Consider the following 16,816-nt stretch of genomic DNA (forward strand, 5'->3'; position numbering starts at 1 on the left):
TTCCTTAATTCCCTTAGGAATAAACTATAAGCTTCTGGTTATCACTTTATAATTGCTACTAATAACTTGAGCACTTGGCTGAACATGAAGAGTTCTGTCAAATACTGTTAATTACAGACTCAATGTTTATCTGATTGTAGTGCAAGGATGTTCATTTAGTCAATTGACTTGGGGAATCAGATGTGCAGTATGCTTTGATAATCCTTGCTATAAGCTGCCAACTAAAAGAGCAAAATAAACTTTTGGTCATCAGTTAAGAACCATCATTGTAGAGTTATAAACCAAATCATTTTTAAAGATGTAGTTATAGATCACAGGAGGAGTTAAGATGGCAGGGGAGTAGGGGACCCCTTTTTCAGCCGGTCCCCTGAGTCGAGCTGGATAGGTACCAGTCCAGCTAAAACAACCACAGAAGCAGCCTGAGACACAGGAAGATACATCTGGATCTCTACAAATGAACATCTTCAGCGCTGAGTATTGATGTACAAAGTGGGGAGCCGTGAAAGCGCGCACAGATATCGGAAGATAAACGGAAGGGGGAGGGAGCAGCCACGCTCGGGTGCCGGGAAGCGGTGGCCACCTGCACGGGGGAGTGGGTGGACTTGGAGATGGCACCCACGAGAGAACAGACTGAGACCGGTGAGCCAGGAGCGCGGCACCAGGCATCTCGCGGAACACCATAATCCCGGTGTGCTCACTGGATCCAGACTGAGACCGGGAGCTCCCAGAGCACGCGCAGGGTGGCTGGCGGGCTGGCGGCCACCTGCATGGGGGAGCGGGCGGACTCGCCCACGGCACCCGTGAAACAGCAGACTGAGAACCTGAGCCAGGAGCGCGCACCACCAGGCTTCTCACTGAACCCTGGAATCCCTGGAATCCTGGTGTGCTCACCGGAAATAGACTGAGACCCGGAGATCCGGGAGCGCACGGGGGTGGCTGGCGGTGTTAGAAACACAAATGACAGAGAAGCGCCGGCCCTGGAAGTGAGGGCTGGGACTCCGGGTGTGCGGTGCACATCCCGGGACATGCAGGGTTGAGCAGCACCAACAGTAACGGAGTTAAAGTGGCCAGAACATCGGTGGAGAATGGGCCGCAATCCCTCTGTTCTGAGACAGAGGCTGAAATTCGGCTGTTGCTGCTCTGACTCTCAGAAGAGGCACAGCAGACCGCCAGGGAAAGCTGCCAGAGAACAAAAGACTGGAAGTACCGGCTCACAGTATACCCATCCCCATCCCCCTTGCAGGGGATACAGAGAGTCTACCCAAACAGGGTTGCCTGAGTATCGGGGCAGCAGGCCCCTCCCCCAGAACACAGAAGGCAGGCTGAAAAATCAAGAAGCCCACAACCCGGGGCGCCTGGGTGGCACAGTCATTGAGCACCTGTCTTCAGCTTGGGGCATGATCCCGGCTTTCCGGAAAGGAGTCCCTCATCAGGCTCCTCCACTGGGAGCCTGCTTCTTCCTCTCCCACTCCCCTGCTTGTGTTCCCTCTTTCGCTGGTTGGCTCTCTGCCACATATAAATAAATAAAATCTTTAAAGAAGAAGCCCACATCCCCAAGATCCCTATAAAACAAGGGGCACGGCCTGGGACCCAGTCAATAATTTGGGCTCTGGACAACCCCGCAACCTCTCCACATAAGAATAACAAGAAGGAGAAGCCCCCCCCCCCCGCAAGCAAAGAAAAGACAATGAGTCTGTGGCCTCTGCCACAGAACTAATGGATATGGATGTAACCAAATTCTCAGAAATGGAATTCAGAGTAACTAAGGTCAAAATAATGAGTAGAATTGAAAAAAGTATTAACGAAAAGTTTACTGAGAATATAGAATCCCTAAGGACAGAAATGAGAGCGAATCTGAAAGAAATTAAAAATTCTATGAGCCAAATGCAGGCAAAACTAGAGGCTCTGACGGCCAGGGTCACCAAAACAGAGGAACGTATTAGTGAATTGGAGGATAGGTTAATAGAGGAAAAAATGAAAATAGAAGCTGGTCTTAAAAAAATCCACGCCCACGAATGTAGGTTACAGGAGATTACTGACTCAATGAAACGATCCAATGTCAGAATCATCAGCATCCCAGAGGGGGTGGAGAAAAACAGAGGTCTAGAAGAGATATTTGAACAAATTGTAGCTGAAAACTTGCCTAATTTAGCAAGGGAAACAAACAATCGTGTCCAAGAGGCAGAGGGGACCCCTCCCAAGCTCAACCACGACAAACCTACGCCACGTAACGTCCTAGTGCAATTTGCAAATATTAGATCCAAGGACACAGTATTGAAAGCAGCCAGGGCAAAGAAATTTCTCACGTACCAAGGTAAAGGCATCAGAACTTTGTCAGACCTGTCTACACAGACCTGGAATGAGAGAAAGGGTTGGGGGGGCATTTTTAAAGCTCTTTCAGAGAAAAACATGCAGCCAAGGATCCTTTATCCAGCAAGGCTGTCATTCAGAATTGATGGAGAAATAAAGACATTTCAGAATAGCCAGTCATTAACCAATTTCGTAACCATGAAACCAGCACTACAGGATATATTAAGGGGGGTTCTATAAGGTAAAAAGGCCCCAAGAGTGATACAGAAAAGAAAGTCACAACCAATACAAACAAAGACTTTACTGGCAACATGGCATCATTAAAATTCTATCTCTCAGTTCTTAGTGACAATGTAAATGGTTTGAACGGTCCCATAAACGGCACAGGGTTGCAGATTGGATAAAAAGAAATGACCCATCCATTTGCTGTCTACAAGAGACTCATTTCGAACCCAAAGATGCATTCAGAATGAGAGTAACACGATGGAGTACCATCTTTCATTCAAATCGACCTCAAAAGAAAGCTGGGGTAGCAATTCTCATATCAGATAGATTGGATTTTAAACTAGAGACTATAGTTAGAGACGCAGAAGGGAGCTATATTATTCTTAAAGGAAGTATTCAACAAGTGGATATGACAATTATAAATATATATGCCCCCAACAGGGGAGCAGCAAGATACACAAGCCAACTCTTAACCAGAATAAAGAGACATATAGATAAAAATACAATAATAGTAGGGGACCTCAACACTCCACTATCAGAAATAGACAGAACACCCTGGCAAAAACTAAGCAAAGAATCAAAGGCTTTGAATGCCATACTCGATGAGTTGGACCTCATAGATATATATATAGAACACTACACCCCAGAACCAAAGAATACTCATTCTATTCTAATGCCCGTGGAACATTCTCAAGATTAGACCATGTTCTGGGTCAAAAAACAGGTCTCAACCGATACCAAAAGGCTGAAATTATTCCCTGCATATTCTCAGACCACAACGCTTTGAAATTGGAACTCAACCACAAGGAAAAATTTGAAAGACACTCAAACACTTGGAGACTAAGAACCATCCTGCTCAGGAATGATTCAATAAACCAGGAAATCAAAAATCAATTTAATTTATGGAGACCAACAAGAATGAAAACAAAATGGTCCAAAACCTATGGGATAATGCAATGGCAGTACTAAGGGGGAAATACATAGCCATCCAAGCCTCACTCAAAAGAATAGAAAAATCAAAAATGCAGTTTTTATATTCTCACCTCAAGAAGCTGGAACAGCAACAGAGGGACAGGCCTAATCCATGCACGAGGAAGCAGTAGACAAAGATTAGAAAGAAATCAATGAATTAGAAAACAGGAGTAAAGTAGAGCAGATCAACAGAACTAGAAGCTGGTTCTTTGAGAGAATCAATAAAATTGACAGACCACTGGCAGGACTTATCCAAAAGAATAGAGAAAGGACACAAATTAATAAAATTATGATGAAAAAGGAGAGGTAACAACCAACACCAATGAAATTGGAAGGATTATTACAAACATTTATCAACAGCGTTTTGCCAATAAATTAAGCAATATGGAAGAGATGGAGGCCTTCCTGGAAACCTATAAACTACCAAGACTGAAACAGGAAGAAATTGATTTTTTAAACAGGCCAATTAATTATGAAGAGATTGAGTCAGTGATAAACAACCTTCCAAATAACAAAACTCCAGGCCTCGATGGTTTTCCTGGGGAATTCTACCAAACATTCAAAGAAGAAATAATACCTATTCTCCTAAAGCTATTTCAAAAAATAGAAACAGAAGGAAAGCTACCAAATTCATTCTATGAGGCCAATATTACCTTGATCCCCAAACCAGGCAAAGACCCCATCAAAAAGGAGAATTACAGACCGATTTCCTTAATGAATATGGACGCCAAAATTCTCAACAAGATCCTGACTAATAGAATCCAACAGTACATTAAAATGATTATCCATCATGATCAAGTGGGATTCATCGCTGGGATGCAAGGGTGGTTCAACATTCGCAAATCTATCAGTGTCTTAGATTTTATCCAGAAGGAAAAATTCAGAAATCATATGATTCTCTCAATAGATGCAGAAAACAACATTTGACAAAATACAGCATCCTTTCCTGATTAAAACACTTCAGAGTGTAGGGATAGAGGGTACATTCCTCAATCTCATAAAAACCATCTATGAGAAGCCTTCAGCAAATATAATTCTCAATGAGGAAAAGCTAGTATATTTTGCTTAAGATCAGGAACACGACAAAGATGTCCACTCTCAACACTATTAATCAGCATAGTACTAGAAGTCCTTGCAACAGCAATCAGACGACAAAAAGGGATAAAAGGTATCCAAATCGGCAAAGAAGAAGTCAAACTGTCTCTCTTCGCAGATGAAATGATACTCCATATGGAAAACACAAAAGAATCCACTCTCAAACTATTAGAAGTTATAGAGCAATTCAGTAACGTGGCGGGATACAAAATCAATGCTCAGAAATCAGTTGCATTTCTATACACGAACAATGAGACTGAAGAAGAGAAATTAGGGAATCCATACCATTTACAATAGCATCAAAAACCATACATTACCTTGGAATTAACTTAACCAGAGACGTAAGGATCTATATTCTAGGAACTATAAATCACTCTTGAAAGACATTGAAGAATACACAAAAAGATAGAAAAATATTCCATGCTCATGGATCAGAAGAATTAACATAGTTAAAATGTCCATGCTACCCAGAGCAATCTACACTTTCAATGCTATCCCGATCAAAATACCAATGACATTTTTCAAGGAACTGGAACAAATAGTCCTTAAATTTGTATGGAATCAGAAAAGGCCCCGTTCGCAAAGGAACTGTTCAAAGGGAAAAACAAAGCTGGGGGCATCACAATGCCGGATTTCTAGCTGTACTACAAAGCTGTCATCACAAAGACAGTATGGTACTGGCACAAAAACAGACACATAGACCAATGGAACAGAATAGAGAACCCAGAAATGGACCCTTGGCTCTTTGGGCAACTAATCTTTGATAAAGCAGGAAAAAACATGCGGTGGAAAAAAGACAGTCTCTTCAATAAATGGTGCTGGGAAAATTGGACAGCTACATGCAAAAGAATGAAACTTGACCACTCTCTCACATCACATACAAAGATAAATTCCAAATGGATGAAAGACCTCAATGTGAGACAGGAATCCATCAAAATCCTAGAAGAGAACATAGGTAGCAACCTCTAGGACATCGGCCAAAGCAAACTTTTTTCATGACACATCTCCAAAGGCAAGAGAAACAAAAGATAAAATGAACTTGTGGGACTTCATCAAGATAAAAAGCTTCTGCACAACCAAGGAAACAGTCAAAAAAACTAAGAGGCAGCCCACGGAATGGGAGAATATATTTGCAAATGATACTACAGATAAAAGACTGGTATCCAAGATCTACAAAGAACTTCTGTAACTCAATACACGAGAAACAAATAAGCAAATCATGATATGGGCAGAAGATATGAACAGACACTTTTCCAATGAGGACATACAAATGGCTTACAGACACATGAAAAAATGTTCAAAATCATTAGCCATCAGGGAAATTCAAATCAAAACCACACTAAGATACCACCTTATGGCAGTTAGAATGTCATCAATTGACAAGGCAAGAAACAACAATTGCTGAAGAGGATGTGGAGAGAGGGGATCACTCCTACATTGTTGGTTAGAATGCAGGTTGGTGCAGCCACTCTGGAAAACAGTGTGGAGGTCCCTTAAAAAGTAAAAATTTAGCTACCCTTTGACCCACCCATTGCAATACTGGGTATTTACCCCAAAGATACAGACATAGTGAAGAGAAGGGCCATATGCACCCCAATGATCATAGCAGTATTTTCCACAATATCTAAATCGTGGAAGGAACCGAGATGCCCATTAACAGCTGACTGGATTAAGAAGTTGTGGTCCATATATACAATGGAATATTACTTAGCTATCAGAAAGAACGAGTTCTCAACTTTTGTTGCAACGTGGACAGTATTGGAGGAGATAATGCTAAGTGAAATAAGTCAAGCAGAGAAAGACTATTATCATATGATTTTTCTCATCTATGGAACATAAGAACTAGGAAGTTCAGTAGCAGAAGAAAGGGATAAAGAAAGGGGGGAAATCAGAAGGGGGATTGAAGCATGAGACTATGGACTCTGAGAAAGCAACTGAAGGCCTCAGAGGGGAAGGGCGTGGGGGAATGGGATAGGCTGGTGATGGGTAGTAAGTAGGGCACGTATTGCATGGTGGGTGTTATACACAACTAATGAATCATCAAACTTTACATCAGAAACAGGGATGTACTGTATGGTGACTAATGTAATATAATAAAAAACATTAAAAAAAGGAGATATAGAATTTTATTATGTTGTATAAATAGGTCTCAAAACTTTCAATTAAAATTTTATGTACTTCATTAAATTATGAGCATATTAATTAGATATTAAATATAACTGGAAAATATATTTTGAAATTATTGCAAAATATACATGGTTATTTTGTTATAAGCTTGTTTTTTTCTAATACATCCTGATTTTTTAAAATAAATCCAAGCTTACAAAACAGTTGCAAGGATATTAAAAAGAACTGTCCAATAACCTTCACTCTGGTTCCCCAATTTTTAACACTTTGTCACAGCTTATTTATTAGAAAAAAAATACATGAGTTGAAAATTGTTATTTCATTTAATTAACATCATTCTTTCTTTTTCATCACTTTTCTTTTTAAGAAATATACTGTTCATAGACCGGTGATGGGTAGTAAGGAGGGCACATATTGCATGGTGCACTGGGTGTTATACGCAACTAATGAATTATCGAATGTTACATCGGAAACCGGGGATGTACTGTATGGTGACTAACATAATATAATAAAAAAAACATTAAAAAATAAAAAAATATACTGTTCAAGATGATGTATTGTGTTCGGTGGCAACATTCCTTTTGTCTTCTATAAACTGAAACAGTTATTCAATCTTTCTTTTCTTTCATGACATTGACACTTTTGAAAATTATATGACCATTTCTAAAGGAAAGTGCTTTCATTTTTGATGGACACATTTCCGCATAATAACATTTAGATTAGCAACTTTGACTAGAGTATTCTGTGCATACACAGAAGCATACAATATTAGTTTATCTTTATCTTGTTAAATGGGTTATGAGCCATACTGTTTTTATTTATTTGTGTGTCAAGTAGTGGTCTCTGGGAAAGGATGGAGTAGTACCACAAAATGTTTCCTGGGAAATTAAAACCTGTGAATGGAAAGGAACAAAAGCACAATTTGTGTTGAGAATCCCTCCATTTGGTTATTGCTACTGGGGCTTCATTGCTTCTATATCATTTTAGCAGAAATTATATCATGAATTAATACTAGTGATTCCTGATTTCCCACTGGATTCATATTCCATTCCTTTATACTGGAAGCTCTAGATCCCATAATATTAAATTATTAATTCATTTGTACAATCCTAAAATAAGGATAACATGGTTTTACAATTTCTAAAATCATATCACTGCAATAACCAGCCTACATAAAATAGGTGAAGATTTTCTGTAGTTCTTTTTTTTCTTCTCTAGATTAAGTGTATATAATTGAAGAACTGATCAAAACTTGTGTGGAACAATTTATTATTTTTAATTTTCAATAGTTATGTTTTATTCTGAAATGGTTATTTCATTTGATTCAGTTTGCGTTCAACTTTAAATTTTTGACATCCATCTTTGATAAATTAAGTTTCTGAATGTGTAGAAAAATAACATGCCTTACTAAAGAAAAATATGCAGAAAGACAACAACAACAAAATTATGCTCGTTGAAAGTCCATTCCCTTCCTATACTTTCTACTCTGTCACTCAGCACCTTGCAGAACACCAGTCTCAAGGCTTAATGGATTAATCCTTTCTTGTGTTTCCTTTTGCAAAAAAAGAAGAGTCATGTGTGTTTTCTTATTATATAGTATACTATGGAATCTCATTTCCTTTAATGTTTTACTTGATGTATGATTGGGATCACTACACTTCAGCTCATGGATTCCCTTCATTATTTTTTATAGCCAAAAAAGAATCCATTGCATACATATGGCACAGTTTATTTAAAAAACATCCTGTGTCTTTGTACTTTCCAAATTTTACAATTGCAAATAATGCTGCAAATAAAAAGCCTTGTGAAAATGTATTAGTAAGACATGAAGGACATCTTCAGAGTGTCTTTAAGTGAGTCAGTGAAAGCTTCAGCATATTGACCACTATGTTGTTTACTTATTCATAGACTAGGATCATGGTTCAAAGCCCAGGCATATCAAACTTGTTTTTTACACACGTAATTATTTTGAATACAGCAAAAGAAATAAAAATAAAAGGCATTTTCGCCCACATAAAGAATTTCTGCTTTACATATGCAAAAAACTTCACTAAATATCTGCTAATCATAAATAAGACAAACCCCAGACTATGAAAAAGACATTCCAAGCAACTGAGCCAAGCAGTTAATTTTTGTTAACAACTCCTTCTTTTTTTTTTACCCTTTATTTCTTCTATCCTGGTAAATATTAAGGATTATTTGAAATTTTATGGCACTAAAACAAAACAAAGCAAAACAAAATACGATTGGATTTGTTACTTCTTTTTGACACATTTTTATTTAAATTTCAGTTAGTTCATGTACAGTGTAACATTACTTTCACATGGATGATATAGTGATTCAACACTTCCAAACAACACCCAGGAAGTACATTCCTTAATATCTATTACCTATTAAACCTATTCCCCCAACCACCTCCCCTCATAACGATCAAGTTGTTCTGTAAAGTCAAGAATGTGTTTGTTGGTTTGACTCTCTCTCTTTTCGCTTCCTTTGCTTGTCTGGTTTGTTTCTCAAATGCCACATATGAGTGAAATCATATGGCATTTGTCTTTCTCTGACTCACTTACTTTACTTAGCATAATGCTCTCTAGCTCCATCCTTGTCATTCAAATGGTAATATTTCATTATTTATTTTTTTATGGCTGGGTGTTATTCCATTGTGGATACTGCTTCCAAAATTTGCCTACTGTAGATAATGCTGCTGTCAACATTGATGTGAATATATTCCTTTGAATTAGTATGTTTGTATTCTCTGCAAAAATACCTAGCAGTGCAATTGCTGGGTTGTAGGGTACTCCATTTTTAACTTTTGGGAGAAACTCTATACTGTTTTCCAGAACGGACAAAACAGTTTTCATTCCCACCAACAGTGCAAGAGAGCTCCCCTTTCTCCACATCCTCTTCAAGATCTCTTGCTTCTTGTGATGTTGATTTTAGCTATTCTGACTGGTGTGAGGTGGTATCTCATTGAGGTTTTGATTTGTATTTCCCTGATGCTAAGTGATGTTGATCATCTTTGCAGCATTATCTACAATAGCCAAACCATGGAAAGAGCCCAGATGTCCATCGACTGATGAATGTATAAAGACAATGTGGGAAGGAAGAGTCCAAGATGGTGGAGGAGCAGGAGGCTTAAAATTCATCTAGTCCCAGGAATTCAGCTAGATAGCTATCAGACTATTATGAACACCTACAAACTCAACTGGAGAATGAAGAAAGGAATAGCAGCAACTCTATGAACAGAAAAGCGACCACTTTCTGCAAGGAACCCAGTTTAAAACAGGTGTTGAGCTCCAGCTCGGCATTCCAAGATGGCGGAGGAGCAGGAGACCTAAAGTTCATCTGGTCCCACGAATTCAGCAAGAGAGCTACCAAACCATTCTAAATACCTATGAACACAACTGGAGAATGAAGAAAAGAGTAGCAGAAACTCTAGGAACAGAAAAGCAACCACTTTCTGCAAGGAGGAGAAAAGATGGCGGAATAGTAGGAGACCCTTTATCAGCTGGTCCCAAGTGGAGATGGATATCTACCAGGCCATCTGGAAAACCCAGAGAATCAGCCTGAGATGTAGGAAGATACATCTGGATCTCTACAAATGAACATCTCCAGTGCTGAGTATTAAGGTATGAAACAGGGAGCTGTGAATCCGCGCACAGATATAGGAAGATAAACGGAAGGGGGAGGGAGCCTCTGCACTTGGGCCCTGGGAAGCAGTAGCCATTTGTGTTGGGGAATGGGCCAGACTCATGGACCGGCACCCGTGAGAGAGCAGACTGAGACTGTGAGTCCTGGAACACATGTGACCTGAAAACTGGAGCTCCAGAGCACACGTGAACCACACTGAAACAGGGAGCTAAGGAGCTCGGGAGCGTGTGTGGGAACTGGGGCGGCTGGTGGTGTTAGGAGCACAAAGACAGAGACATGCCAGCCCTGGAAGTGAGGGCTGGGACACAGGCTGTGGGGTGAACATCCCGGGTCACTGCAGGGTTTTTAGCAGCACTGACAGAAACAGAGTTAAAGTGGCCAAGAGAGCTCAGTGAAGAGCAAACTGCGACCTCCTATTCTGAGACAGAGGCTAGGATACGGCCACTGTGGCTCTGCCTCTTAGAAAAGGCAGAGATACCACCAGGGAAAGCTGCAAGGCAACAAAGCACAGAAATACCATCTCATATTGTGCCCATCCCCATCCCCCCTTGCAGGGGATGGTGCAACTCTACCCAAACAGGGTTGCCTAAATATCAGCGCAGCAGGCCTCTCACCCAGAAGTCAGGCTAAAAAATCAGGAAGCCACCATTCCTAAGGTCCCTATAAACCAAGTGCACACTGCCTGTCTCCTGGTCAATAAGTAGGCCCTGGGCATCCCCACAACCTCTTCTCTTCATTGACGAAAAGGAGAAATCCCCCCCAGCAAACAAAAGATAATGAGTCTGTGGCCTCTGCCACAGAACTGATGGATATGGATATAACCAAATTGTCAGAAATGGAGTTCAGAGTAACAATGCTCAAGATGATGTGTAAGCTTGAAAAGACTATTAATGAAAATATTAATGAGAATATAGAATCTCTACGGGCAGAAATGAAAGCGAGTCTGGCAGAAATTATAAATGCTATGAATAAAATGCAGTCTGAACTAGATGCTCTGACGCCAGGGTAAATGAGGCAGAAGACGAATTAGTGAATTGGAGGATGGGATGATAGAAGAGAAAGTTAAAACAGAAACTTGGCTCAAAAAAAATCCAATCTCAAGAATGTAGATTATGGGAGATTACTGACTCAATGAAATGTTCCAATGTCAGAATCATCAACACCCCAAGGGCATGGAGAAAGAGAGAGGTCTAGAAGAGATATTTGAACAAATTATAGCTGAGAACTTTCCTATTCTGGCAAAGGAAACAAGCATTCGTGTCCAAGAAGCAGAGAGGACCTCTCCCAAGGTCAATGAGTACAGACCTACACCGCGTCACGTCATAGTGCAATTCACAAATATAAATCCAAGGATACAGTATTGAAAGATGCCACGGTGAAGAAAATCCTTACGTACAGAGGGAAAAATATCAGAATAACGTCAGCCTGTCTACAGACACCTGGCAGGGTAGGAAGGTTTGGCAGGGTATTTTCAAAACTATCTGAGAAGAACATGCAGACAGGGATCCTTTTTACAGCAGGGCTGTCATTCAGAATTGATGGAGAGATAAGGACATTCCAGGATCGGCAGAAACTGAAGGAATTCGTAACCACAAATCCAGCCCTACAGGAGATATTAAGGGGGGGTTCTATAAAAGTAAAAAGGCCCCAAGAGTGATACAGAACAGAAATTTGCAATCTATAAAAACAATGACTTCACAGGAAACACATCATTAAAGTCATCTCTCTCAATAATCACTCTCAATGTGAATGGCCTAAATGCTCCCATAAAAAGCCATAGGGTTGCAGATTGGATTAAAATACATGACCCATCCATTTGCTGTCTGCAAGAGACTCATTTTGAACCTAAAGATACATCCAGACTGAAAGTGAAGGGAAGGAAAACCATTTTTCATGCCAATGGACCTCAAAAGAAAGCTGGGGTAGTGATTCTCATATCAGATAGATTAGGTTTTAAATTAAAGACTGTAGTGAGAGATACAGAAGGTCACTATATTATTCTTTTTTTAAGATTTTATTTATTTTTTGACAGAGATAGAGACAGCCATGGAGAGAGGGAACACAAGCAGGGGGAGTGGGAAAGGAAGAAGCAGGCTCATAGCAGAGGAGCCTGATGTGGGGCTTGATCCCATAATGCCAGGATCACGCCCTGAGCTGAAGGCATACACTTAACCGCTGTGCCACACAGGCGCCCCTCACTATTATTCTTAAAGGATGTATCCAACAAGTGGATACGATAATTATAAATATCTATGCCCCCAAAAGGGGAGCAGCTAGATACACAAACCAAATCTTAACTGGAATAAAGACACATATACATAATAATACATTAATACTAGGGGACCTCAATGCTCTGCTCTCAGCAATAGACAGATTACCTAAGCAGAAAATCAACAAAGAAACAAGAGCTTTGAATGACATACTGGAACAGATGGACCTCATAGATATATACAGAACACTACAACCCAGAACATCAGAATACTCATTCTTTTTGAATGCACATGGAACGTTCTCCAGAATAGACCATATACTGGGTCATAAAACAGGTCTTAACTGATACCAAAAGACTGAGATTATTCCCTGCATATTGTCAGACCAAAATGCTTTGAAACTGGAACTCAATCACAAGGAAAAATTTGGAAGAAACTCAAACACTTGGAAACTAAGATCCATCCTGCTCAAGAATGAATGGGTAAACCAGGAAATTAAAAATCAGTTTAAACAATTTCTGGAGACCAATGAGAATGAAAACACATCGGTCCAAAACCTGTGGGACATGGCAAAGGTGGTCCCAATGTCAAAATACATAGCCATCCAAACTCACTCAAAAGAATAAAAAAATCTAAAATGCAGTTTTTATATTTTCACCTCAAGAAGCTGGAGCTGGAACAGAAGAACAGGCCTAACCCACGCACGAGAAGGCAGGTGATCAAGATTAGAGCAGAGATCAATGAATTAGAAACAAGAGCACAGTAGAGCAGATCGAGAGAACTAGAAGCTGGTTCTTTGAAAGAATGAATAAGATCTATAAGCCACTGACCAGACTTATTCAAAAGAATAGAGAAAGGACCCAAATTAATAAAATTATGAATGAAAGGGGAGAGATCATAACCAACACCAATGAAATAGGAAGGATCATTAGAAAGATTTATCACCAGCTTTATGCCAATAAATTAAACAACCTGGAAGAAATGGATGCCTTCCTGGAAACCTATAAACTACCAAGACTAAAACAGGAAGAAATTGATTATTTAAACAGACCGATTGATTATGAAGAGATTGAAGCAATGATCAAAACCCTCCTGAAAAACAAGAATCCAGGCCCTGATGGATTCCCCAGTGAATTCTACCAAACATTCAAAGAAGAAATAATACCTATTGTCCTGAGGCTGTTTGAAAAAATAGAAACAGAAGGAGAACTACCAAACTCATTCTATGAGGCCAGTATTACCTTGATCCCCAAATGAGGCAAAGATTCCATCAAAAAGGAAAATTACAGACGGATATCCCTGATGAATATGGATGCCAAAATTCTCAACAGATCCTAGCTTATAGGATCCAAAAGAAGATTAAAAGGATTATCCATCTTGAAGGGAGAGAAGATGGAGGAGGTAAAGGGAGAGAAGATGGCGGAGGAGTAGGGGACCACTTTTTCAGCCGGTCCCCTGAGTCATGTTGGATAGGTACCAGACCAGCCTGAACATCCACGGAATCGGCCTGAGATGCAGGAAGATACATCTGGATCTCTACAAATGAAAAACTCCAGCGCTAAGTATTGAGGTACAAAGCAGGGAGCCATGAAACCAAGCACAGATATCAGAAGATAAATGGAAGGGGGAGGGAGCCACCATGTTCGGGCACCTGGAAGCGAAAGCGACCTGCATGGTGGAGAGGGAAGACTCGAGGACCAGCACCCGCGAAAGAGCAGACTGAGACCATGAGCCAGGAAATGCGCAAGAACAGACTGAAAACTGGAGTTCCGGTCCGTTCACTGGAACCAGACTGAGACCGGGAGCTCCGGGAGTGCACGGGGGTGGCTGGCTGCTGGTGTCTGGTGGTGTTAGAAACACAAAGGACAGAGATGCGCCAGCCCTGGAAGTGAGGGCTGGGACACCAGATGTGTGGCGCACATCCCGCGACGCTGCAGGGTTGAGCAGCACCAACAGAGAGAGAGTTAAAGTGGCCAGATCATCAGTGGAGAACGGTCTGCGATCCCCTCTGTTCTGTGACAGAGGCTAAGATTCAGCCATTGCTGTTCTGTCTCTCAGAAGAGGCACAGCAAACCGCCAGGGAAAGTCACCAGAGAACAAAAGCCTGGAAAGACAGGCTCACAGGGTGCCCATCCCCATCCCCCCTCTCAGGGGACACGGAGACACTACCCAAACAGGGTTGCCTGAGCATTGGCGTGTCAGGCCCCTCCCCCAGAAGCCAGGTTGAAAAACCAAGAAGCCCACATCCGTAAGATGCCTACAAAACAAGGACAAACAGCTTTGGTCCTGGTCAGTAATTTGGGCACTGGACAAACCTGCAACCTCTCCTCATCAGAATGATGAGAAGGAGAAATCCCCCCCAGCAAAGAAAAGGCAATGAGTCTGTGGCCTCTGCCACAGAACTAAGGGATATGGATATAACCAAATTATCAGAAAAGGAATTCAGAGTAACAATGGTCAAGATGATGTGTAGACTTGAAAAAAGTATTAATGAAAATATTAATGAGAATATAGAATCTCTAAGGGCAGAAATGAGAGCAAATCTGGCAGAAATTAAAAATTTTATGAGCCAAATACAATCAAAACTAGAGGCTCTGACAGCCAGGGTGAATGAGGCAGAAGAAATTATTAGTGAATTGGAGGAGGGGTTAGTAGAAGAAGAAGCTGAAACAGAATCTGGACTTAAAAAAATCCATGCCCATGAACGTAGGATAAGGGAGACTACTGACTCAATGCAACGATCCAAGGTCAAAATCATCGGCATCCCCGAGGGGGTGGAGAAAAACAGAGGTCTAGAAGAGATAATTGAACAAATTGTAGCTGAAAACTTCCCTAATCTAGCAAGGATAACAAACATTCATGTCCAAGAGCAGAGAGGACCCCTCCTAAGCTCAACCATGACAAATCCATGCCACGTCATGTCATAGTGCAATTTGCAAATATTAGATCCAAAGATACAGTATTGAAAGTGGCCAGGGCAAAGAAATTTCTCACGTACCAAGGCAAGGGTATCAGAATTATGTCAGACCTGTCTACACAGACCTGGAATGAAAGAAAGGGTTGGGAGGGCATTTTCAAAGCTCTTTCAGAGAAAAACATGCAGCCAAGGATCCTTTATCCAGCAAGGCTGTCATTCAGAATTGATGGAGAGATAAGGACTTTCCAGAATCGCCAGTCATTGACCAATTTCGTAACCACAAAACCATCATTCAGGAGATATTAAGGGGGGTTCTATAAAAATAAAAAGGCCCCAAAAGAGATACAGAACAGAAAGTCACAATCTATAGAATCCACTTAACAGGCAACATGGCATCATTAAAATCATATCTCTCAATAATCATTCTCAATGTAAATGGCCTAAATCCTCCCGTAAAATACCACAGGGTTTCAGATTGGATAAAAAGACATCACCCATCCATTTGCTGTCTACAAGAGACTTATTTTGAACCTAAAGATACATCCAGACTGAAAGTAAATAGATGGAATATCATCTTTCATGCCAATGGACCACAAAAGAAAGCAGGGGTAGCAATTCTCATATCAGACAGATTGGATTTTAAAATAAGACTATAGTTAGAGACACAGAAGGGCACTATATTATTCTTACAGGATGTATCCAACAAGTGGATATGACAATTATAAATATCTATGCCCCCAACAGGGGAGCAGCAAGATACACAAGCCATCTTTTAACCACAATAAAGAGACATATAGATAAAAATGCACTAATAGTAGGAGACCTCAACACTCCACTATCAGCAATAGACAGATCACTTAAGCAAGAAATCAGCAAGGAAATGACAGCTTTGAATGCCATTACACCCCAGAACCAAACAATATTCATTCTATTCTAATGACTATGGAACATTCTCAAAAATAGACCATGTTCTGGGTCACAAAACAGGTCTCAACCGATACCAAAACACTGAAATTATTCCCTGCATATTCTCAGACTACAACACTCTGAAATTGGAACTCAACCACAAGGAAAAATTTGGAAGAAATTCAAACAATTGGAGACTAAGAACCGCCCTGCTCAGGAATGATTTGATAATCCAGGAAATCAAAAACCAAATTAAACAATTTATGGAGACGAACGAGAATGAATACACAACGGTCTAAAACCTATGGGATACTGCAAAGGCAGTCCTAAGGGGGAAATACATAGCCATCCAAGCTTCACTCAAAAGTATAGATCTAAAATGCAGTTTTTATATTCTGACCTC

The sequence above is a fragment of the Ursus americanus genome, chromosome 5 (genome assembly GCF_024610735.1).
Source record: "Ursus americanus isolate L20-20 chromosome 5, mUrsAme1.1.p, whole genome shotgun sequence".
NCBI lineage: Eukaryota > Metazoa > Chordata > Mammalia > Carnivora > Ursidae > Ursus > Ursus americanus.